Source organism: Chiloscyllium punctatum, chromosome 28 (assembly GCF_047496795.1).
Source record: "Chiloscyllium punctatum isolate Juve2018m chromosome 28, sChiPun1.3, whole genome shotgun sequence".
Taxonomy (NCBI): domain Eukaryota; kingdom Metazoa; phylum Chordata; class Chondrichthyes; order Orectolobiformes; family Hemiscylliidae; genus Chiloscyllium; species Chiloscyllium punctatum.
The window spans coordinates 65,461,028-65,485,345 of NC_092766.1; positions in this window are offsets into that span (position 1 = coordinate 65,461,028).

Below are 24,318 nucleotides of genomic sequence, written 5' to 3' on the forward strand. Positions count from 1 at the left end.
TTTTAAGAAGGCTTTCTATCAGAACTCCCGGAATGAGTTCATGAATAAATGAATATGAAGCATATTTGGAGGAATATATGTAAGTGGAAAGTTAAAATTATATTCACCTTCATTTTATGGAATCAGAATATCAGGACATGTTGAAACAGTTTCAAAGCATGTTGGTGAGATTGTAATGGGATATTGTGTACAGTTTTGGGGAGCCAATCTGAGAAAGAATATACTGAGCACAGAGGAAATGCGATGGACATTTCCTGGATTAATCCCTCAGATGGCGAGATTGCCTGATGAGGAAACTCTGCCTGCGTTCTCTACAGTTTCAAAGAATAAAAGGTGGGTCACAGAGAAATTTAGGAAAGTTATTAAACATATGACAAGGTGGAAATAAACAGCATGTTTTTCTGGCTGTCTGCTCTACATTTCAGGCATATAATGGTAGGATAAGGGACAGTCCACAATAATGAGGGAATTCTTCACTCAGAGGGGACTGACTAACACAGGGGCATGGAAACCTGCTGGCAGGGCAAGATTAGTGAGAATCCCCAGATAATCTACAAGTGGGTCGTTTGAAACAGAATAACCAGGGAACAGTTCGGACCCATTAGTGACTTGCAAAGTTGCATCCAAATCAACTTAGCGGTAGGAGACAGAGGGTGGTGGCAGAAGGCTATTTGTGTGTCTGGAGACCAGAGACCAATGGTGAAGCACAGGGATCAGTGCTCTGTCCATTATTATATGTGATTCGGATGTGCAAGCTTTGACTGGGGTGGACTAAGTAAAACGTCAGAGAACACAAGATTATAGTCCAACAGGTTTTTCGGAGTCACACGATTTTTAAGCGTATAATCACATGATGAAGAAGCAGCTCTTCGTAGCTCGTGCCTCCGAATACGATAATCTGATGGTGTGTGAATTTTAACCATAAAAACAAATGACCGAGTGGGTGGAAGTAAGGAGGAAGGTCTTAAGTTACGAAGGTACACATGGATTGGTCAGATGGGCAGGTCAATGGCTGATTGAATGTAACCCTGATAAATATGAGGTGATGCACTTTAGAAGAAGGAATCAGACCGGGAGTATTGAGTGAATGGTAGCACACTGGCAATCTCAGAGCGTGCTTCTCCACAAATCCCTTAATGTGACTAAACAGGTTAATACACAAGTTGAGAAAGCATAAGGGACTAACATAGTCTTTCTTCATCGAGGCATAAATTATAAGTGCTATGTGGAACATTGGTTAAGCCAAGATGGAATACTGTGTGTATTTCAGGGAGCCGCATTACAGGCAGGATGTAATTATTCTGGAGGGAGTGCAGAGGTGATTTACTATGATGTTCCCTGGGATAGAGCACATCAGCTTTGGAGAGAGGCTGGATAAGCTCGGGTTGTTTACTTCGGAGCAGAGAAAACTGAGGGGAATGGGATTCAATGGATAAGGTTACGAGGAGCATGGACAGGATGGATAGACAGCAGGTTTTCCTTTTTCTGAAAGAGTCAACAACAAGGGAGGACACTTTTAAAGTGAAGGGGTTGAGGTTTGGTGAGAATTTGAGGACATGTATAACACAGAGTATGTTGAGATCTGGAATGCACTTCCTGAAATGGCAGTCGGCACAGCTAACCTCACAACCGTTAATAATTACACTGTTGTGCACTTGAAGGAACATAACATAAACGACCATTGTCCTTGTGAGGAAAGTGGGACTATATAGACCGTGCTGTATTTCTGACGGTGGAGACTCTACGCTCCGGTTGTTGTCTGGCTGTGGAAGGTCAATCATTGAGCAGCTTAAGACAGGAATTGATGGTTTTCTGAAGTGTATGTTAACAAGGGTTATAAAAGTGAACTTATAATAGGTTGTAAAAGTATGTCAATGGCACAATTCAGGGGGAGAAAGTTCAGCTTACTCACAGTCTGAAACCAGAGAATGGAGAAAGGGAAATGGCAGAACAATGGAGCAAATACTTCAGTTTTGTCTTCACCGAAGTAAACAAAACAAAATAGATGTTTTTTTTCATGCAAAACTAGGGAACTTTAGTCTCGTGACAAAAAGGGAATAGAATGAAATTAGCAACGAAACAGTTTTAGAGAAAGTGTTGGAACCGAAAATAATGGGGATAGACAAAGTCAACAGAGATTTATCAAATGGGAATCATATTTGAGGAACTGACTTTTCGCAAAAAAAGGAGAAACAAAAAATGCAATTCGATTGGATTTTCAGAAAGATTTTTGATAAAGCGCCAAGCCTATTGTGCAAATTCGAATCTTTTTGGACTTGGGCTAATATTGGACAAGGTTTTAGAATGTAAGTGCTAACAGATTAAGAATAAAACAATGTCTTTTTTAGTGTGGAAGGCTTGGGAGACATAGCAGGGTTCGGGGCTTGGCACCCAGTTATTCCCTATACACACCAAATGTTTGGCTGAGGGACTCAAATGCATATGCTCTAGTCTACTAATAGCACTAAACGACGTCGGATTGTGAGTGGGTGAGCAGGATGAAAACAAGCTCCAAGGTGATTGAGATAATTGGAATGAACAGGCAAACACATTGCAGATGGTGAGCAATAGTTGGGGGATGTGACGTAGTGCACTTTGGTTGGAACATCAGAGCGGCAGCTTATCAATTGAAAAGGGATTGGTTGAAAAATGTTGATCTATAAAGGAACTTAAGCTGCATTTTTGTTTCCTTCTGCGCAGACATGCGAGGGCCATGCAGGACAGTGAGCTCTGAAGCCAGAAGTCAATACTGTGAATGGCATTGGCACGCTGACCAATGTACACATACCCACCAAGTCGGTAGCTGCAACATAGAAAACTGAAAGCAATATTGCAGTACCAGAAAGCGGTTAGGAAGATAAATGCTAAGCAACCTTCATTTCACAGAGATTTGAGTGCGGGGTAAGGGTGTCTTACTGCAGCTGTACAGGGCCTTTGCGAGACCCCATCTCGAACATTGTGTGTGTTGTGTTGCAGTTTTGGTCTCCTTACCTAATAAAGGAGAAACCTGACATTGAGGGACTGCAGGGAAGGATGACCAGACGGATATCTGGGATGACAGGCTTGTTGTGGGAGCAGAGGTTGGAGCGACTGGACCTATATTACATGGGGTTTGGGAATACGAGTAGACATCTCAGTGAAACAACTAAAACTCTCACAGGGTGAGACAGTTTGGAAGCAGGGATAACAATTCCCCTGGCTGGGACGTTTAAAAAAGGGGCCACAGTATGAGGTACAGGTAGGCCATTCTGCATTGAGATGAGAAATAATGTCTGCTTTCAGAGACTGGTGAACCTGGGGAACTCTCTCCCAGATCAGACCGTCGACGCCAAGCCACTGAAGATAATGAAGAATTTCGATACACTAAAGGGACAGGGAGAGAGCGGGAGCATGGTGTGAAGATAGAGAATCGGATCCCATTACAGATTGTACTCCAATAATGCGGTAGCTGTATTCCTATGCAACTCCGTGTTGTAGAAAATTATGCAAAATTAATAATGTGGCCTATGTGAAAAAGAAGGTAAGGGGCAACCCCCCCAAAATATCATTAAAAACCAAAACAGTCAGACAAACACACATAAGCATAGTTTAAGCAGATCTTTAAATCATATATTATGGTTAAATAGTTCAGTGAATGTAACACTTTAACACTGCAATCACTGACTATACAACTGTACCTTTCTCCAAGTTCTTTACCAGAAAGCGCGCGAGACAACTGACCACGTGATGCCGGTGCAGAATTCCAGTTCTCCCTAAGATTGTCTCTCCGGGTTGAAATAAAGTTCCTTCTAACTATAGACTACAATTCCCAGTTTCAGGCTCAGTTTCGAGGCTTACAGAGCGAATTGCATTCCTGTTTTAACTCAACAAATTGATTGTACATTTTGCTTATGGAAGATCCTGAGGCTGAGTCTTACATTCAGCTGGTGCCTGGCATGGAACTTCGTCACAGTGAATGGGAGTTCACTTGAAAGAAAATGTGCACAATTCACGAATCGCATTGCAGACAAATCTTGTTTAACAAACATGAGCTATTTGAGAACTGCTTGTATATTTGAATGGAGGAGCAAAATTGATGGACCGAAGAGACTACAGCAGTTCTCATTTTATATTTCACAATGTTTAAATATATTAAACGATATGAACAATGTGTGTGGAAAACTGCACTGAGGAGATTTTCTCCATGAACGAGAATGGGGAAGATGCAATGTGTTGAATGGCCTACTCCTTTCCAGGTGATTCTGTGCAGTGTGTGTGAAAGCTCTGTAAATATTGTCACAAACTCTCAGTAGTTATGAAGGAGGTCTCTGCAGGGTCAAAATGACTTTGTTTCCCATTCCCTTTTCCGATATCGAGGCTAGTGTCGGATCTTCTGCCCGTATTTATCATTTAAGACCTCGGAGCAGTTTGATACAACTGAGTGTCTTGCTTGGCGTTTCACAGACAATTGAAGAATGTATCACATGTTTGTGTGTCTGGAGTCACTTTTAGGCCAGACCAGGAAAGCACGGGAGATTCACTTCCTGAAGGTACATTGCAGAAGACATTTCGTGTTTTCAATCGACATTGGCTTCAAACTCACTATTACTGACACCATGTTTTGCGTCTCGATATATTATTAATTATTATTAGCTTCCACCACCTGCGAAACAATAACCTGGGATGGATAAGTAACCCAGTGAAATTTCCACAACAGCATCATCTCCAATTGGGAACCTATCGGAAATCACACGCAGAAGGTTAGTTCTGTGCTGTTTGACAATTCTGTCAAAACGAACTCCCACTAATTTGACTGTCATGATGGGACTGAGGAGGAGGTAACTGGTCAGATTGTAGTTATTCTCCTCCTAAGGGACTGGACATAGTTTTGTAATTTTCTACATTACCAAGGAGAAGTCAGAGTTGGAGCTGGAATAGAACATAGAACATAGAACATAGAAGAATACAGCGCAGTACAGGCCCATTGGCCCTCGATGTGGCGCAGATCCAAGCCCACCTAACCTACACTAGCCCACTATCCTCCATATGCCTATCCAATGCCCCTTTAAATGCCCATAAAGAGGGAAAATCCACCATTGCTACTGGCACGGCATTCCATGAACTCACTACTCGCTGAGTAAAGAATCTACCCCTAACATCTGTCCTATACCTACCACCCCTTAATTTAAAGCTATGCCCCCTCGTAATAGCTGACTCTATAAGTGGAAAAAGGTTCTCATGGTCAACCCTATCTAAACCGCTAATCATCTTGTACACCTCTATCAAGTCCTCCAGGTCATTTATAAAAATGACAAACAGCAATCGTCCCAAAACAGATCCTTGCGCAACACCGCTAGTTACTGCACTCCAAGATGAACCTTTACCATCAACTACTACCCTCTGTCTTCTTCCATCCAGCCAATTCCTAATCCAAACCTCCAACTCACCCTCAATGCCACACCTCCGTATTTTTTGCAGTTGCCTACCATGGGGAAGCTTATCAAACGCCTTACTAAAATCCATATACACCACATCTACCGCTTTCCCCTCATCCACTTCCTTAGTCACTTTCTCAAAGAATTCAATAAGCTTTGTGAGGCACGACCTGCCCTTCACAAAACCATGCTGACTATCATTGATCACATTATTCCTATCCAGATGTTTATAAATCCTATAACTTACAATTCTCTCTAAGACTTTTCCCACAACAGAAGTGAGACCCACTGGCCGATATTTACTACTTGAACAAGGGAACAACATTTGCTATACTCCAGTCTTCTGGCACTATTCCTGTAGACAACGAGGACATAGAAATCAAGGCCAATGACTCTGCAATCTCCTCCCTTGCTTCCCAGAGAATCCTAGGATAAATGCCATCACGCCCAGGGGACTTATCTATTTTCACATTTTCCAGAATTTTCAACTCCTCTTCCCTAAATACCTCAAAGCCGTCCGTTCTAATGACTTGTGACTCAGTATTCACATTGGCAACAATGTCCTGTTACTGAGTGAATACTGACGAAAAGTATTCATTCAGTATCTCCCCAATCTCTTCAGCCTTCACACGCAACTTCCCACTACTATCCTTGACAGGAATGAATGAAGCAGCTTCTCCAGGGACACGGTTTGTGGTGCAGCACAAGTCTTCATTCCTATTGCAGGAATGGTGTCAGGCCCATTGTCTTTGTCGTATCTACTGTGTTCAGCTGTTTCTTCACTTCACGTGCAGCGAATCGAATTGGGTGAAGACGAGCATCTGTGATTTTATTGGCATAATCCAAGCAACACTTCTGGCTGAGGATGGTGCAGTTACTACATCCTTGTCTTTTACGCTGATGTGCAGGGAGGTTCTATTCTCTGGGAGATGACACCTCCTAGTGCTGTTATTGCGGGCTATTAGTCTAGCAACCCAAGTAATGTTCAGGTGACCTGAATTCGAATCCTGTCACAGCAGGTGGTGGAATTCAAATCCAATAAATCTTTGAAATTAAGCATTTAATGATGATCATGAATCAATTGCTGATTTTGTGAAAGGGCCCATCTGTTTCACTTATGACCTTAGGGAAGGAAACTGCCATCCATACCTGCTTTGGCCATGTCAATCCAGACCCACAGCAATGTGTTGACTCTTACCTGCCTTCTGGACAATAAATGATGACCGGGCCAATGACGCCCTCATCCCATTGAACATTTTTTCTTAAATAATATTTGTGGATACCTCTTCTCTCTTCAGTTGCTTCATATTTCAACCCCATTTCTGACTGGATGTGGCAGGATTGCAGAGCTTTGATCTAATCTGTTTGCTTTTTGATCATTTTGCCCTGTCTATCAGATATTAGTCCTGCTGTTTGGTATGTATGTACAGGGGTCAAGTGCGGAAGCTTTAAAAGGGTTGTCATCAGTTTTAGCTACACCTGATTCAGACCCTGGTATATTCACCCACATTCGTCATTGAACCACCGATCAGCGTAATGGGAATGATAGACTGAGGAATTATCCAAGGCAAAAAATTACAGATTGTGATTCAGTACAATACTCCTTCTGTCCAACTGTAGTCAAGAGTACCACATGAATTCCGAGTTTTGAGCTGTAATTTCTGCACTGTTATTCTGCTGTTTGTCCCCCAAATCAAGCCGAGATCCATTCACCGAACACCCCGTGACCTACTCTGGTTTCTGATGTAGTAACACTTCCATTTTAATATTTTCATTCCTCTGTGCGTTTGCCCATAGCGTCACACATCTGACTTGTCATGTTTCTCAAAACTCATAAATGTAATCCGTGAGGCAGCACCATGGCTCAGCGGTTAATGCTGCTGCCTCACAGCGCTAGGTACCCAGGTTCCTTTCCATTCTCTGGCAACTCAGTGTGCAGCTTACACATTCTCCCTGTGGGTCTGTTCTGGGTGCTTTTGTTCTCTCCCACACAACAAAAATATGCAGATTAGATGAACTGTTATGTTCATGGATGTGTAGGTTAGGTGCATTACTCAGGGGTAAATATAGGATGGGTCGATTTGGTTTACTTTTCAGAGGATCGGTGTGAACTTGTTGGGTTGAAGGGCCCGTTTCTGCACTGTAGCGATTCTAATTGTAACATTCATCTGAATGGTTTCCCTTCCAGTCATGCCACTTGTAGTGTTTAAATTGAATGTGCTTCCCTCTGTTTCTCTCCATGGCTTCCATTATGAACTCTGTACTGTCAATAATGCCAGTCTTATGTAGTTTCAGAACCAAGGTATTTGTATATCTTGCGTTATTTTTCACTTCCCTTTAAAAGGGTTGTCATCATGATGGTCAGGACATTTGACAAGCTTTGACACACATCTTTGAACATGTTCATAACCAGAATTTGCTGGATAAACTCAGAAGGTTTGGCAGGATCTGAGGAGACAGAGAAACAGAGATAGCATTTCAAGTCAAGCGTGGCCCTTGTTCAGAACTGAGAATGGGTTCCTTAATGCCTTGGCAAAAGTGGCCGAGGGATAATGGGAAACAGAGCATGTGGTGGTGCAATGGCACAGAGGAATAGGCTTTTTAATATGGTGAAAGGGGAATAAATGTAAAATTGGTGTAAATTAAAGTTGGATGGGAGAAATGGGTTGCCTTTATTGAGTGCAGGATAAACAAGAAGCAGATGAGATCATTGGGAGGGCAGGAAGTAAAATGTATGAAAATTGAGAACTGCTATAATGGGGTTAGGCTGTGAATTTATGGAATTGTGTATTAATGCTTGCAGCCTGTAGTACTTCAAAGTGTAAATGTGTGTATTACTCGAGCTTGGGTAGTGCTTCATTGTTACATTGCAGTAGCTCAGGACCAAAATAAATAACCTGAAATAAATAACCCAAATCTGAACACATGATCTGCGGAGGGTGCCTCCATTCTCCCAGTTTCTTCGTCTCTGCTGTTTCTGTTTGATGACGCCACATTCCAGTGAGCGGTCTCTGACGTGACCTCCTTTTTCTTCAAACCAGAAATCCCCTAGCTCCGGTGGACAGGGACTTCAGGTGTGACTATCCCATCTCCCACGCTTCTACCCTTACTCCTTCGCTTCCTTCCCAGAACCATGATAGATCTCCCCTTGCCCTGACTTCTGAAAGCACTGGAATCCACATTCACAGTGTCAACTTCTGCCACTTCCACCACCTCCAATGTGACAGCACCATCAAACACATTTTCCCCTCCCGTCCACTGTCAGCACTTCACAGGGAGCATTGCTTCTGTGACATGCTCCATCATACCGAACGCTTCCCCATTCCCCCATTACACCTTCCCATGAAATTACAGAAGCTGCAACACTTGCCCATTCACATCTTCCGTCCTCACTGTCCAATGCCCCAATCACAACTTCCGGGTGAAGCAGCATTTTACTTGTACTTTTTCAACCGGTCCCCTGTCATAGATGCTCACATTGCAGTCTCCTTTACACTGAGGAGACCAAACAGACTCGGCTTGGAGGAATACTTCCATTGTCTGTAAGAATAACTCTGAGTCTCTCATTAATTCCCATGGCAATAACGTACCTTGCTCTCTCGCATGCCGAAATACCCCAGAATGATTGAAAAGAATAAGATATCTAATTGAGGATTTCTGTCTCACATCTGCTCTGAAGCGGGATGTGGGAGTAGACCCAGAGGAAGGTCAGTGGGTGTACAATGGGCAGACATTCAAACAGATATCCCATAACGCTCAGAAATTATTGTTTCTGTTCAAAAGGAAAGTCTCAATAAGAAGATGAACCACCCATGGTTGACAAAGGCTGCCAAGGTTACCACTGATGAGCATTAGTGTAGGGCCATGTTTAAGTTATTTATTGCAGGGACCAGAAGCAGATGCCCGTCTTGACTTTTATTTTTGCTTCCTCAACTCCCCCCAGAAACCTTTGCCATTGCTACTCCGTCCTCTTCCCTGCTTGTCTCTCCTTCCTGAGTCCAATTTTCTCCCTCTCCAGTTACAGAGCACATTCCCTCACATTATGGTCCCTCCCCACTTCACCTGAAGCTCTTTGATCAAGTCTACCTTCCCTGTACTATCATCAAGTTACGTTTTGTGCTTCCTGTTTGGCTCTGGTCTCACGATGGCTCAGCCTCTCCATTCATGCTGTTTTACTCCGCCCACTCACATCTCATTCCTGAAAATTTCCTTCTTGGGGAAAACTTTCTTGGAAACCTTATTGAAAGCACCTCTCACCCTTTTCCCTGAATTCACACTTTGCTGCAAATTTGAAAAGTGTACTCAGCCTTCATCTCACTCTGCTCAAGGCAACTGCACGCTGACCGTGTGATATAAGAATACCCTGGCCAGAGATACGTTTTCACTGTAGAGATAATCACCCTCTTTAGAACAAGGAGTTCAGGTGTTTGAATTCTGACTGACACTCGTAAGAGTTCCTTGCTGCCTTAGTATTGTAACATGGAAAAAATCAAATGATATTACGACGTTTGGTCTGAATGTTGTTTTCCTGTCATTATGAATACTGTTTCCAATTTGCAGTGTTTATTTTTACATGCTTGTTCTTGAAGCTAGTATCAGATGGAGGGTAGGAATTTGAAGGGGGACGTTATAAGAGCTTTTAAAATCATGAGGGGCATGCAAAAGGGTGAAAGCCAAGGTCTTTTCCACAGGGTAGGAGAGTTAAAACAAAGAGGACATATCTTTAAGGTGAAAGGGAGGAAATTTAGAAGAGACAAAGGAGTAATGTTTTCACATAGATGGTAATCGGTGCATGAAATGACCTGCCAGAGGAAGAATGGTCGATGCAAATACAGCTAGAACATTTAAAAGGCATAAGGACCAACATATAAATGGGAAATGTTTAGAGACATATGTGCCAAGTACAAGCAGATGGGATGAGTTCAGTTTTGAAAACCTGGCCAGCATCGACAGGTTGGACCAAAGGGACTATTTGTGTGTTATATGGATCTAGAAAGCAAGGAAAAGGGCAGAAAAGATATGATGTAAGCAAATTGACAAGAAATATACAAACAAGCATCACATTCTCTTCCGTGTATATAAAAAACGTTCAAGATAAGTGTGTGACCTTAGGTAGAAATGAAGTCAGGAATGTATATTGAGGACATTTGGAGGGTAAGACTGAGGAACTGGCGAAAGGGAGCAGGCAGATAATTTATACCCGTGTTTCCCATCATTCTGCACAGGGAAAGAACATAGAATATAGAAGAATACAACGCAGTACAGGTCCTTTTGCCCTCGATGTTGCGCCGATCCAAGCCCACCTAACCTACACTAGCCCACTATCCTCCATATGCCTATCCAAAGCCCCTTTAAATGCCCATAAAGAGGGAGAGTCCACCACTGCTACTGGCAGGGCATTCCATGAACTCACGACTCGCTGAGTAAAGAACCTACCCCTAACATCTGTCCTATACATACCACCTCTTAATTTAAAGCTATGCCCCCTTGTAATAGCTGACTCCATACGCGGAAAAAAGGTTCTCACGGTCAACCCTATCTAAACCACTTATCATCTATACACCTCTATCAAATCTCCCCTAAACCTGCTTCTCTCCAGTGAAAACAACCCCAGGTGCCTCAGCCTTTCCTCATACGATCTTCCTACCATACCAGGCAACAGCCTGGTAAACCTCCTCTGCACCCGTTCCAGTGCCTCCACATCCTTCCTGTAGTATGGCGACCAAAACTGCACACAATACTCCAGATGCGGCCGCACCAGAGTCTTATGCAACTGCAACATGACCTCAGGACTCCGGAACTCAATTCCTCTACCAATAAAAGCCAGTACGCCATATGCCTTCTTCACCGCACTATTTATCTGGGCGGCACCTTTAAAAGATCTGTGCATATGGACACCAAGATCCCTCTGCTCATCCACACTACCAAGTATCCGACCATTAGCCCAGTACCCCATCTTTTTGTTACTCTTACCAAAGTGAATCACCTCACACTTAGCTACATTGAACTCCATTTGCCACCTTTCTGCCCAGCTCTGCAGCTTATCTATATCCCGCTGTAACCTGCCACATCCTTCCGCACTGTCAACAACTCCTCCCACTTTTGTATCATCCGCAAACTTGCTCACCCAACCTTTTAACCCCACCTCCAGGTCATTTATAAAATGACAAACAGCAAAGGTCCCAAGACAGATCCTTGCGGAACACCGCTAGTAACTGCACTCCGAGATGAACCTTTACCATCAACTACTACCCTCTGTCTTCTTCCAGCCAGCCAATTCCTAATCCAAACCTCCAACTCACCCTCAAAGGCGTTGTAACTATCTCAATGGTATAAACAAATTGGTAATAGGAGGGAAGTTCTTGAACAGTCTCTCATAAAAAGAACAAGTTTTCTCAAAAACAGATTAGAATAATGATCAGCAGGTCAGCAGCAATTCATAGCTGGTTTTAAAAGAAGTGGTTACAGTTGTGGGATCATTGCGCTATGTCAATCAGATGTTAGTTGTGCTGTTTGTTAACGTAATTAGTAAGTGCAGTAGCTTTAATGGGTTGTCATTCGCTTTAGGCACACATGGTTCTGAGCCTAAACTGTTCACCCACACTCGTCACTGACCCCTGATTGGCGTCATGGTAATGGGAGACTGAGTGATTCCTCTGGGGAAAAATTTATAGGTTGTGGTTGAATATAATTCTGATGCTGCTGCTGCTACCACTGCTGCTATGATTTGCAGCATCACATGAATGCCCAATTTGAGCTGCAATATCTGCAGTAAAGTTCTGCTGGCTGTCCTCAATTCACCGGGGAGCATTTCATCCTTTACCCCTGTGCGCAGTGACATACTCTGGTTTCTAATGTGGGAACGCTTCTATTTTTATTATTCTAATCCTGTCAGGGAATCTTCATGGCGTCATACCTCCAATTTGTCACATTCCTCAAAAGCATTTAACGTTTTCATCTGAATATTTTCCCCTCCAGTATGCCATCTTCTGTGTTGAACGTGAATGTGTTTCCCGTTGTTTATCTCCCTGACCATGACAAAGCGCTCTGGAGTGTCAGTGATGCCAGCCTTATGTAGTTTCAGAACAAATGAATTTGTGCACCTTGCGTTATTGTGCACTTCCTGGTGTACGGCACTTTATGTTGGACAGGGCGTTTGAGCAGCTTTGACACACGTGTTTGAAACTTGTTCAAGAACACTAAATCGGTCTGTCAGCATCTGTGGAGTGAAAGCAGAGTAAACCTTTCAGATCCTGGGACTGTTCTTCAAAGATCCCGGTATCTTCAATATTTTTTGTTTTTGCTTCGTTTTTCCAGTATCTGCTGATCTTTGCTATATTGAAAATTTGTTCCGTGACTTTTAATTTTTGAAGGAACTCATTGGGTCTGGCAACATCTTCAGAGACAGAGAAACAAGCTAATCGTCCAACGACAGTGTAAAACTTCTTCAGATATGTAAGAGATTGGAAAGTAATTGTTTTAGTATCTTGGCAGAGGTGGGAAAGAATGTTTGGTGGCCCAGTGCGAAAGACAAATGGGTTTTACATTGTGGAAAAGAGACACAGATGTAAACTGGGTGTAAATTAATGTATAAATATTAGAAATGGATTTTCTCTGTTGAGAGCAAGATAAATAAGACACAGTCAGACGGACCCTGGGGGGAGAGAATGAAAACTGGAGATCAACCGGAATGGGGTCAGTGTGTGAAGTTATGGAATTGAAGATTAACTCCTACAGTTTGTAACGTACTAAAGTGTAAAGTGAGGTGTTCCTCGAGTTTGGGTTGTGCTTCATTGGAACATCGCAGCAACCTGCATTTTCTTGGAAACTTTACAGTTTTGAGAAGATTTGTAGTTCGGATTGACGTATTGGATGTAGGTTTGCTCGCTGAGCTGCAAGGTTCGCTCCCAGATCTTTCATTACCTTACTAGGTAACATCTTCAGTGGACTTTATGCGAAACAATGCGGAAACCTTCGTCTTTCTATTTATATGTTTGGGAAAAATTTTAGATGGTGATGTCATTTCCTTTGGTGATGTTATGTCCTGTGGTGAAGTCACTTCCTGTTCCTTTTCTCAGGGGGTGGTGGATGGGGTCTGACTCGATGTGTTTCTTGATAGAGTTCTGCTTGGAATGCCATGCTTCCAGTAATTCTCGTGCATGTCTTTGTAAAGCTTGTCCTAGGATGGATGGATTGTCCCAATCGAAGTGGTGTCCTTCCTCATCCGTATGTGAGAGATTTTTCGGCCCAACAAGTCCCCATTAACCCTTCAAGAGCAACCCACCCAGACCCATTGCCAACATTCACCCCTTCACCTAACACTACGGGCAATTTAGCATGGCCAATTCACCTAACCTGCACATTTTTGGACTGCGGTAGGAACATGAGCACCCGGAGGAAGCCCACGCAGACACAGGGAAATTGTGCAAACTGAGGCGGAATTTGAACCCATGTCTTTGGCATTGTGAGGCAGCAGTGCTAACCACTGTGCTTCCGTGCCGCCCATGTGAGATACTAGTGATACACGTGAGAGTGGGTCATGTCTCATTGTGGTTGGTTGGCGTTCATGTATCCTGGTGGATTGTTTTCTGTCTGTTTGTCCAATGCATTGTTTGTTACAGTCCTTGCACGGTATTTTGTAAATGACTCTAGTTTTGCTCATTGTCTGTATAGGGTCTTTCAAGTTCATTAGCTGCTGTTTTCGTGTGTTGGTGAGTTTGTGGGCTACCATGATTCCAAGGGGCTGAGTAATCTGGCAGTCATTTTAGAGATATCTTTGATATACAGGTGAGTGGCTAGGGTTCTGGACATGTTTTGTCTGCTTGATTGGGTTTGTTGCTGAGAAATCGGCGGACTGTGTTCAGTGGTTACCCATTCTTTTTGAACACGTGGTATCGGTGATATTCCTTGGCTCTGCGTAGTTCCTTTGTGCTGTAGTGTGTGTTGGCTCGTTGAAATAATGTTGTAATGCAGCTTCGTTTGTGCGTGTTGGGACACAGTCCACTAATTTCTCAGCAACAAACCCAAACAAGCAGATAAAACATATCCAGGAACCCTAGCCACTCTCCCCGACATCAAAGACATCTCGGAAATGACTGCCAGACTCCTCAGACCCCTTGGCATCATGGTAGCCCACAAACCCACCAACACACTAAAACAGTAGCTAATGAACTTGAAAGACCCTATACAAACAATGCGCAAAACTAACGTAATTTACAAAATACCATTCAAGGACTGTAACAAGCAATACATTGGACAAACAGGCAGAAAACTAGCCACCAGGATATATGAACACCAACTATCTACAAAGAGACATGACCCTCTTTCACTCGTATTCTGACATACGGTTGAAGAAGGACACCACTTCGAATGGGACAAGCCACACAAAGACATGCACGACAATTCCTAGAAGCATGGCATTCCAACCAGAACTCTATCAACAAACACATCAACTTAGACGACATCTACCACACCCTGAAAAAAGGAACAGGAAGAGACTTCACCACAGGAAATAACACCACCAAAGGAAAAGACATCATCAACCCAAAGAAACCCAAACATATAAATAGAAAGCCGAAAATTTCAGCATTACTTTGCATAAAGTACACTGAAGATGTTACGTAGTAAGGCAATGAAACGTCTGGAAATTAATCTTTCCGCTCAGCGAGCAAACCGACATGCAAAATCCTACAGTGAGGAAGCAGGCGCTTCAGTCCAACACAGCGGGAAATGTGTTGCTGGAAAAGCGCCTAGGTCAGGCAGCATCCCAGGAGCAGGAGAATCGACGTTTCGGGCATGAGCTCTTCTTCAGGATGCCATTCCTGAAGAAGGGTTCATGTCCGAAACGTCGAATCTCCTGCTCCTTGGATGCTGCCTGACCTGCTGCGCTTTTCCAACAACACATTTTCAGCTCGGATCTCCAGCATCTGCAGTCCTCATTATCTCCTTCGGTCCAACAGGTCCAACTGACACTCCAAAGAGTATTCAAATTAAACCCATTCTCTACCCTGTTACAAAAAAGTGACCTTTCACTATTGCACCTAACCCAACTTAGCATGGCCAATTCACCTAACCTGCACATCTTTGAACTGTGGGAGGGAATCAGAGGAAATTCACGCAGATATGGAGAGAATGTTGAAACCCCACGCAGGCAGTCACCCGGTGCTGTAATCGAACCCACGTCTCTGGTGATGTGAAACAGCACTGTAAACTACTGAGCCACCTTGCCGTCGAGGACCATAATATTATAAGGCTACAAGACTTTAGGAGCAGAAATTAGGCCATTCAGCCTCTCGAATCTGCTCCGCCAGTCGATCATGACTGATTGATTTTCAGCTCAATTTCCCTCCTTTCTCTCCATAACCTTTGATCGCCTTGGCAATCAAGAACTTATCTGTCTCTGTTTTACATATGATCAATGAGCTGGCTTCCGCAACATTCTGTGGTAAGGAATTCCACAACTTCACCACTGTCTGATAAAGGCGTTTCATCTAATCTCCGCTTGAAAGGGTCTTCCCTTTGCCCTCAGCCTGTGCCCTCAGGTCCTTGTCTGTCCTGCCATTGAAAATGCACTCCCAATATCACCTGTGTCCAGGCTATTCAGTATTGTGAGTTTCAATCAGTTCCACCTATCATCCTTCTAAGCTCCATCAAGTATAAACCCAGAAACCTCAACATTCCGCATCTGTTAAGCTTTTCATTTCTGGGATCATTGTCGTCAACTTCCTGTAGATACGCACCAAGCCAATACATCATTCAAAGAGAATTAGGCACAAAAAACTGGAAATGTGGTCGGACCAGATACTTAGAAAGCCTCAGAATCCATACCTCTATATTCCAGTCCTCCCGAGATGAATGACAACTTCTTATTAGCCTTTTTTAGCTATTGAATCAACCTGCAAGTTCATCTTCGGTGAATCTTGGGCTTGGAATCCCAAGTCCTTTTGCACTTCAGATTTCTGAAATTTCTTCCTATTTAGCAAATAGACCATGCCTGTATTCTTCATACCAAAGTGCATGACCTCACACTCTCCCACATTGCGTTTCAAGTGCTTCTGCTTGTCCCACTCTCTTAAACTGTTGAAAACGTTCTACAGACACCCTGCCTCTTCAATGCTACATGCCCCTCCACCTATATTTGCATCATCTGCAAAAGTAGCCATAATGGTTTCAGTTCTGCCTTCCAGATCATTAATATATAAAGTGAGAAGATGTGGGCCCAACACTGACCCTTCTGGAACACTACTAGTCACGTGCTGCCATCCTAAGAACGACAATTCTATCCCCACTCTGCCTCCTGCCATACAGTCAACCTTTTATCCATGTTAATACCTGGTCACTAACACCATGGGCCCTTATCTTAATCTGCAGCCTCTTGTGCGGTACCTTATCAGAGGCCTTCTGGAAGTCCAGAAAGATAACTCCCATTGGCTCTCCTTGATTTAACCTGCTTCTTACCTCCTCAAATAATTCTCATTAGCTTGAGAGAAAGTTAGTGTACTGAAATAGGTAGGCATCAGAAGGTCAGTGTCATTCCTACAGATAGAGTGGCGATGTAACTCAAACCAGTTTGGCTCGCTAATGTAAAGGAGACCGCATTGTGAGCAGCAATGAGAGGAGACAAGTTTGAAAGAGTACAAGTGAAGTGCTGCTTCCCATGAAAGTTGTGACTGGGGCCTTGGAGAGTGAGGAGGGAACAGCTGAATGGGCAAGTGTTTCAACTTCTGTAATTTCATGGGAACGTGCCATGGGGCAGTGGGCAAGTGTTCGGAGTGATGGATGGCGTCACAGAGAGAATGATCCCTATGAAATCTTCCCCGGGAGGAGAAGATATGTTTGAAGGTGCTGTCATACAGGAGGCGGTAGAAGTGGTGGAGGGTAATTCTGTGATGTGGATTACAGTGCAGTCGGAAGTGTGGCCAAGGGTAGATCTATCTTTGTTCTGCAAAGGAGGAAACGGAGTGAGGGCAGAAGTGAGGGAGATGAGACAGACACAGCTGAAAGAACAGTGCATTACAGTTAGAGGATTTCTCGTTTGAGCGAAAACGTGGTTATGTAGGAAGCTTCCCACTGGAATGTGGCATTAGCAAATAGAAATGACAGAGCCAGAGAAACTGGGAGTATGGAGTCACTCTCAGCTGATCATGCGTTCAGCCACATACGGACGTTCCCTCAGAATATTTGAAAATATCCAGGCATTTCAGCTGCAGATTCATGTCTTTCATCTGGTCTAAAACGGAATGTGAATATAGACACAGGTGAAAGTCAGTAGACATGTAGGGGAGGCAATTAGCAGATACTTCAAAACGCTCAGCAATGATTGACACTGGTCAAAAAGAAGATGATATGAAGATGTGAAGATGAACCACACATGATGCACAAAGTTTGTGGAGGATAATAATCTAAAGAATTCAGATTGGTGAGCTCTAGCGTCGGCCAGCTTTTCGAAGTTTATTTTTTTTTAAACCAGAAGCAGACTGTGTAAAGGAAAATAATGAGAAAAACTTCCAAAACTGGCAAGAAATATGAAAAAAAAATAGCCACAAAAGTTTTTCCAAATCAATTATTTAAAATGATCATGATGTGTGTGTGTGACCCTTGGAAGAAAGGCAGGAAATTATATGTGCGACATCTGGAGGATGTGACTCGGGAATTGGTTTCAGGGAGCAGGCAGAGAATTTACAACAACATTTTACATTGTTCCTCACAGGGGAATTTACAGAGTTTCAAGATAATAAACAAAATTGTTGTTCGGATGGAAGTTCTTGGACTGTCTTTAACCTAAACGAACAAGGCTTCTCTCAAACAGATAAGACTAAGGGTAAACAGGTCATCGGCAATTAGTAGCTGGTTTTGATGGAAGTTGTTACAGAGTGACTGGTGACACTGTTTGAAATATTCCATAACTCTCTGGATTACAGGAGTGTTCCAGTGAAACTGGAGAACCTCCAATGCGGCGCCTGTCTTCAATAACCGAGTGTTTAGGTGCTACGATTATCTGAATAGTGGAGAAAATTTAATCGGTAATGGTGCACCTTCATGCTGAGCGATTTAAAAACAAAACGCTGCTCCTTCCACTGATTTGTTACACGCTGGGGGACGAACAATTTTCTGAAGTTGAGAATTATTTTGAAAATTATCTGAAACATTGTAGAAACGACAACACCCAGAGAATTGTAGAAAAAGCACTCTCCAGAAAATTTTATAATCATTTAAAAACCATGTGGGGATATCACATAGGTGTGGGTGAGACAGAAGGTGCTGCATGCAGTCGTGAGAGTGATGGAGCCTTTTATTCGGGGAAAGGTGCTGTAAAGGACATACAGTGAGTGTGAGGGAGCAGAGAGAAAACCATGACACGTATACTGGCAGAGAGAAGAAGGTTACTGATGCTTGTCCCGTACTGTTGGGCATTTCTTCATAACGCAGACACCACATTGGACTGGGTGGTGAGCACAGAACATGCTCAGTGGGTCTGGTGGTGTGCCTCCCTTTGGCAGAGAATGGTTCCCCTATGTACTAGCCTATCCACCAGGACGTCCGTGCCCCAGTCGACAAACCGTGGTGTAATTGCCCCTTATCTCCCCTGCTCGGGATAAACTGCAGACAGCTTCAAACTGAGAAAGCTCAACCGTGTGCCAATTGGCCTTTTAAAGATCGCACCAGTGCCAAAGATCACGGAATATCCAGGGACATCTGGGCGATGTTGAGTTCCTCCAGTCATGATGGGTGGAAGAATCGGGCTGGTATTGAATGAGAACGACACCATGGGGTGGATGGATAGTTAATTAGGTGAGTTCGATAAGATAGCACCAGGAAGTTAGCTTAGTCTCGTGCAGACAATCTCTTCGTCACACTAATTGAAAATGGCCCTGAGACAAATTATTGTTAGATTCAGCCCAATGAGTCGAAGACTCTGCTGACTCTGCTCCTGGTTACTAAGCTGCAGAATAAATACTCATCCAAAACTCTCCATCATCTTAACATAACCCATGGTTACTGGATACAGTGACCCATATTGCAGGATGTTTTGGAAATGTTTTCATTTCACAATTTTGATTTCTATTATCATATCCTTCTCTGAAATTCTCTCCCACACTCCCCCTCTCTTTTAACCAAGCTCCTCCCTTTTTTGGTATTTCAACTGATGAATAGCAGTGATTTTCACACCACAGCACACCTTGTCATGGCACAATGGTGATATGAAGCTGTAACTGGAAGGGAGCTGCACATTCTATCATTTCCAGCATAAGATGCAAGTTGCCCGACGTGGGGCAATGATCTAACACAGTGTTACTCAGCAATGCAGTGGTTGATGTAGACAGCTGTGGGTACTGGGCAGGTAACTCCTCCAGATTAATAGATAACTTCACTGCTATTCACTGCACAGCTTCGCATGCTGCACAGATATCCATTCCGTGTGTATAGAATAATTCACGTGTGGGTTCTGCACATCGACCTGTCTAGCCCTGGTTATTATACTAATGCAGAGTTGGACCGATAAGAAGTGGATTGGTGAGCTCTGAACAGTGTTCGATCCTGGACAGATTGCTGAGCAGTAAACTAGCCTGGTCTGCGCAGTGCTTCATGATGAAATGATATCTCACCTTGGTTTACTCATGTTGGGATTGGATCTGTGAGCTGGATTGAGTATCCGATATAATTCCTGGTATAACTATCAGTTCTCCAGCTCGGCCGACTTCCCCTGTCAAACCTCATATTTCTGCAACCTGTTGTTCATGAAGTAATTGCCAAACTAAAACGTGAATATCTATCCCTCTGTTATGGACCAGAGCAGATCCCCTCAAAACACATCGAGAAGGCAACTTGGGGCCGAACTTTATCTTATTTAAAAGGTAAATGTGAGGTGCTGTGTTTCAGATACAATTCGCTTGGTCCAAATAGTCGACATTAAGCAAAACACAGTTTATTCAAACACTGGCGACAAAATGCAACAAGAAGAAGTAGAACTTGGAATATCTTAATTCTGTTGGAAAACTTAACAAAATAATAGGTTATTCAGTATACGTTATACAGTAACTGCTCAAATATGGTAACATCCTATAAACGCATACATAGAAGAATAGAACATAGAACATAGAACAATACAGCAGCACAGAACAGGCCCTTCGGCCCATGATGTTGTGCCGAACATTTGTCCTCACTTAAGCACCCATTCATGTACCTATCCAATTGCCGCTTAAAGGCCGCCAATTTTTCACAATCTGCCACTCCCACAGGCAGCGCATTCTATGCCCCAACCACTCTCGGGGTAAAGAACCTACCCCTGATATCCCCCCTTTACCTTCCACCTTATACCTACCCTATATCTTAAATTTAAGTCCCCTTGTAACGCTCTGTTGTACCCGAGGAAAAAGTTTCTGACTGTCTACTTTATCTATTCCTCTGATCATCTTATAAACCTCTATCAAGTCACCCCTCATCCTTCGCCGTTCAAATGAGAAAAGGCCTAGCATTCTCAACCTATCATCGTACGACCTATTCTCCATTTCAGGCAACATCCTGGTAAATCTTCTCTGCACCCTCTCCAAAGCTTCCACATATTTCCTAAAGTGGGGCGACCAGGACTGCACACAGTACTCCACATGTGGCCTAACCAAGGTCCTGTACAGCTACAACATCACTTAATGACTCTCGAATTCAATTCCTCTGCTAATGAACGCGAATACACCATAGTCCTTCTTACAAGCTCTATCCACCTGAGTGGCAACTTTCAAAGATCTATGAACATAGACCCCAAGATCCCTCTGCTCCTCCACCTTACTAAGAACCCTACCGTTAACCCTGTATTCCTCATTCTTATTTGTCCTTCCAAAATGGACAACCTCACACTTGGCAGAATTGACCTCCATCTGCCACTCCTCAGCCCAGCTCTGCATCATATCTTAATCTCTTTGCAGTCGACAACATTCCTCCTCACTGTCAACAACTCCACCAATCTTCGTATCGTCTGCAAATTAACTGACCCACCCTTCGACTCCCTCTTCCAAGTCATTAATAAAAATTACAAACAGCAGAGGACCCAGAAAAAAACAAATTCGTTTAAAAAAAAACAAATTCAGGAAACACGCAATTCTCACACCAGGAGGAAAGAACATCAAAAGACAATTCTGAGAGAAATCTCAGCGAGAGAGTGTAGCAGCCGGGAGATCTTTACTGCCTTCCAACCCTGCTGAGACCCTAGCAATAACTGGTGAAAAGGTAAAACAAAGAATCTTGGTTGTGAGAGAGTTTGAACATCACTCCACCGGAACAGATCATGGCTGCAAGAACCACAAGGAATAGACTGTATTGACACTGTCTATGGCACTGTAGTAGGTCTCTTTAAAAATGACTATCCCCACCTAAGCTGTTAAGTGCTTTTTAGATAAATGTTAAAGTTAAATATAAATGAATGAAACAAAAGGATGCAGCAGGCCTGGTGATCAGACACAGACGGTCTCTGGAGGCCAGCAATTCCTATTTTGCCAAAACACAGTAGAATCATCGACCGTGTGAAGAGAAAGCATCGTCTTTCCCCCCACCTTGAACTTTACAATTGGAGGTGTACCATTCACCCAATAGTCAGCGATGTCATCATCACATCCCCACCAGCATTATTGCGTTATATCAGGGTTATCGTGAAAGGGGTTAACTGGGGCTGTTTGTTCTGTGACTGTGATTAATATCATTCTTCCTGGAAATAGCTGGGTCACTGGAGGGTTTACCACTTCCATAACTAGGGGCTTCTTTCAACTTGTTATCCCATTGTATTTGGGGCAGCAGCATCCTCAACACGACTGGGATCAACAGCCACAGAACGAAGGTTGGAGCAGAATCTGAAAACATTCGACAGGAATGGACCAACCATGGATCAGAATCCGTGAACATTAGACTGGAATGTTCCAACAATGGACAGGAGTTTATCTGCGGATCTTTCTGTCTTTCTGGGGATTGGACATTGTTAGAGTTGCGGATACAAGCCATAATGATGATTATTCAAGCAGGTTACTGTCCCATCTTCGCTATTATTGGTGTTCCTGATAAGCCTATCTCTAACAACTCTATCAACGATGGTGAAGGTTATTGCTACTCCAGTTAATTATATTTAACAAATACATGAACTTTCAGGCACAAACTCCACTCCTTTTTCATGCATTTCTCAAACTCCTCGCAAACAAACATCTCAGAAGAAACAAGACTTTTGGAACTTTGAATCTCCGTTTTACCTGAACTTTTTTATAACTCCGTATTCTTTCTGTCATCAAACCTGCCGACACCCACCTCCATAATATCCCCAGTCTCCAGCTATGTCGCAGTGCTGTTGCTGAATTAGCCATCAACTACAGCTTTGGTAATGTCAGATTGTACAGCTCCAGTTCTCTTCTGACCTCTCTTCCAGTTACAAATATTTTGACCACAAACTTGTTCTTGTCTCTATAGTTCCTTCACAACAGGGACTTTGTGTCACAGTAATAATGTCACTGACCGTATAATTCAGAGTCATAGGCTATGACTCTAAAAGCATTGTTTGAAATCCTACCACAGACGATTACTAAACTTAAATTCAAACGACAAAATTGGAATGAAATCTAATTTCACTCATGGCAACCATAAACCATCAGGACTTTTTTTTATTTTACTGATAATCTTTGGTTAAGAAATTTAACATTTTTGCCCATTCTGGACTAAGTGTGACCTCAGACCCACAACAATGTAGTTGGCTCTGTATTGTCTTAAGAAATGGCCGCGTGGCCAAGTGCATTAGTAATGGACAGCAAATGCTGTCCTTGACAGTGATGATGGCATCCTGGGAAATAACAACATTAAACGTGAAATAACCAAGGAAATGTGAATGCTGGAGATCAGAAATAAAATGCTGTACCTTCTGAAGGCAAATTGCAAAATCTCAGTAGATATGGCAGTCTGTCGGACTGTAGAAAAACAGATGACGCTTATAGTTCAGTGACCCTATCAAAACTGAAAGCAGCTAGTTAAGAGTATCATTTTTTTTTTATCAGGGATGTTTGGTAGGGTGAATGGGAGGTTTCTGTTGAATGGATGGAGAAATGTCACTGAGACAGTGCAAAGGAGTTTCACCAGACTAAACTCCGGCACTATGGTACCATGAGGAGAGAGTGCAGGATTTATGTGTTTAATCTGTAGTGCTGTGAGACAATAAGAAGTTGAAACTTGATGGTTACAGACGGACACTCATGATGTCCCAAACAGATGGATAGGGTGAAAATTCCATACTTTTCATTGGATGCTTGATTCCCTATATGTTAAATGAATCTGCAGAGTCCCAATGCCGTTTCACAGAATTGTACAGGCTCTGAAAGTACTCTGAACACTTTAATGCACAGTTACTGTATGATACTGCATTGCATGTCACTTTGTACACAATCATGTCACAATACCGCAATTCTGAAAGAGTTAACAATTCTGCACAAGCTTCTGACCTCCTTCGACGCCATAGGTCTGCTTCCTTGAAGATGGAAGACATCTAGGAGAATGTTTTGGTTCTGTTCGCCGAGCTGGGAATTTATGTTGCAGACGTTCCGTCCCCTGTCTAGGTGACATCCGCAGGGAGCCTCCTGTGAAGCGCTTCGGTGATCTTTCCTCCAGCAACTATAGTGATTTGCATCTGCCGCTTCCGGTTGTCAGTTCCAGCTGTCCGCTGCAGTGGCTGGTATATTGAGTCCAGGTCGATGTGCTTGTTGATTGTATCAGTGGATGAGTGCCATGCCTCTAGGAATTGGAAAATGGTTAAAAAGTTGACTTCATTCCCACTTCGAGAAAATCATGATTAGTAGCACAAATGTAGTATGAGGAATGAAACCATGTGGACCAGGTTGAAGCACTCTTTCTGTTCAGTCACTGCTCCATTTGTTTTTGATGTTGG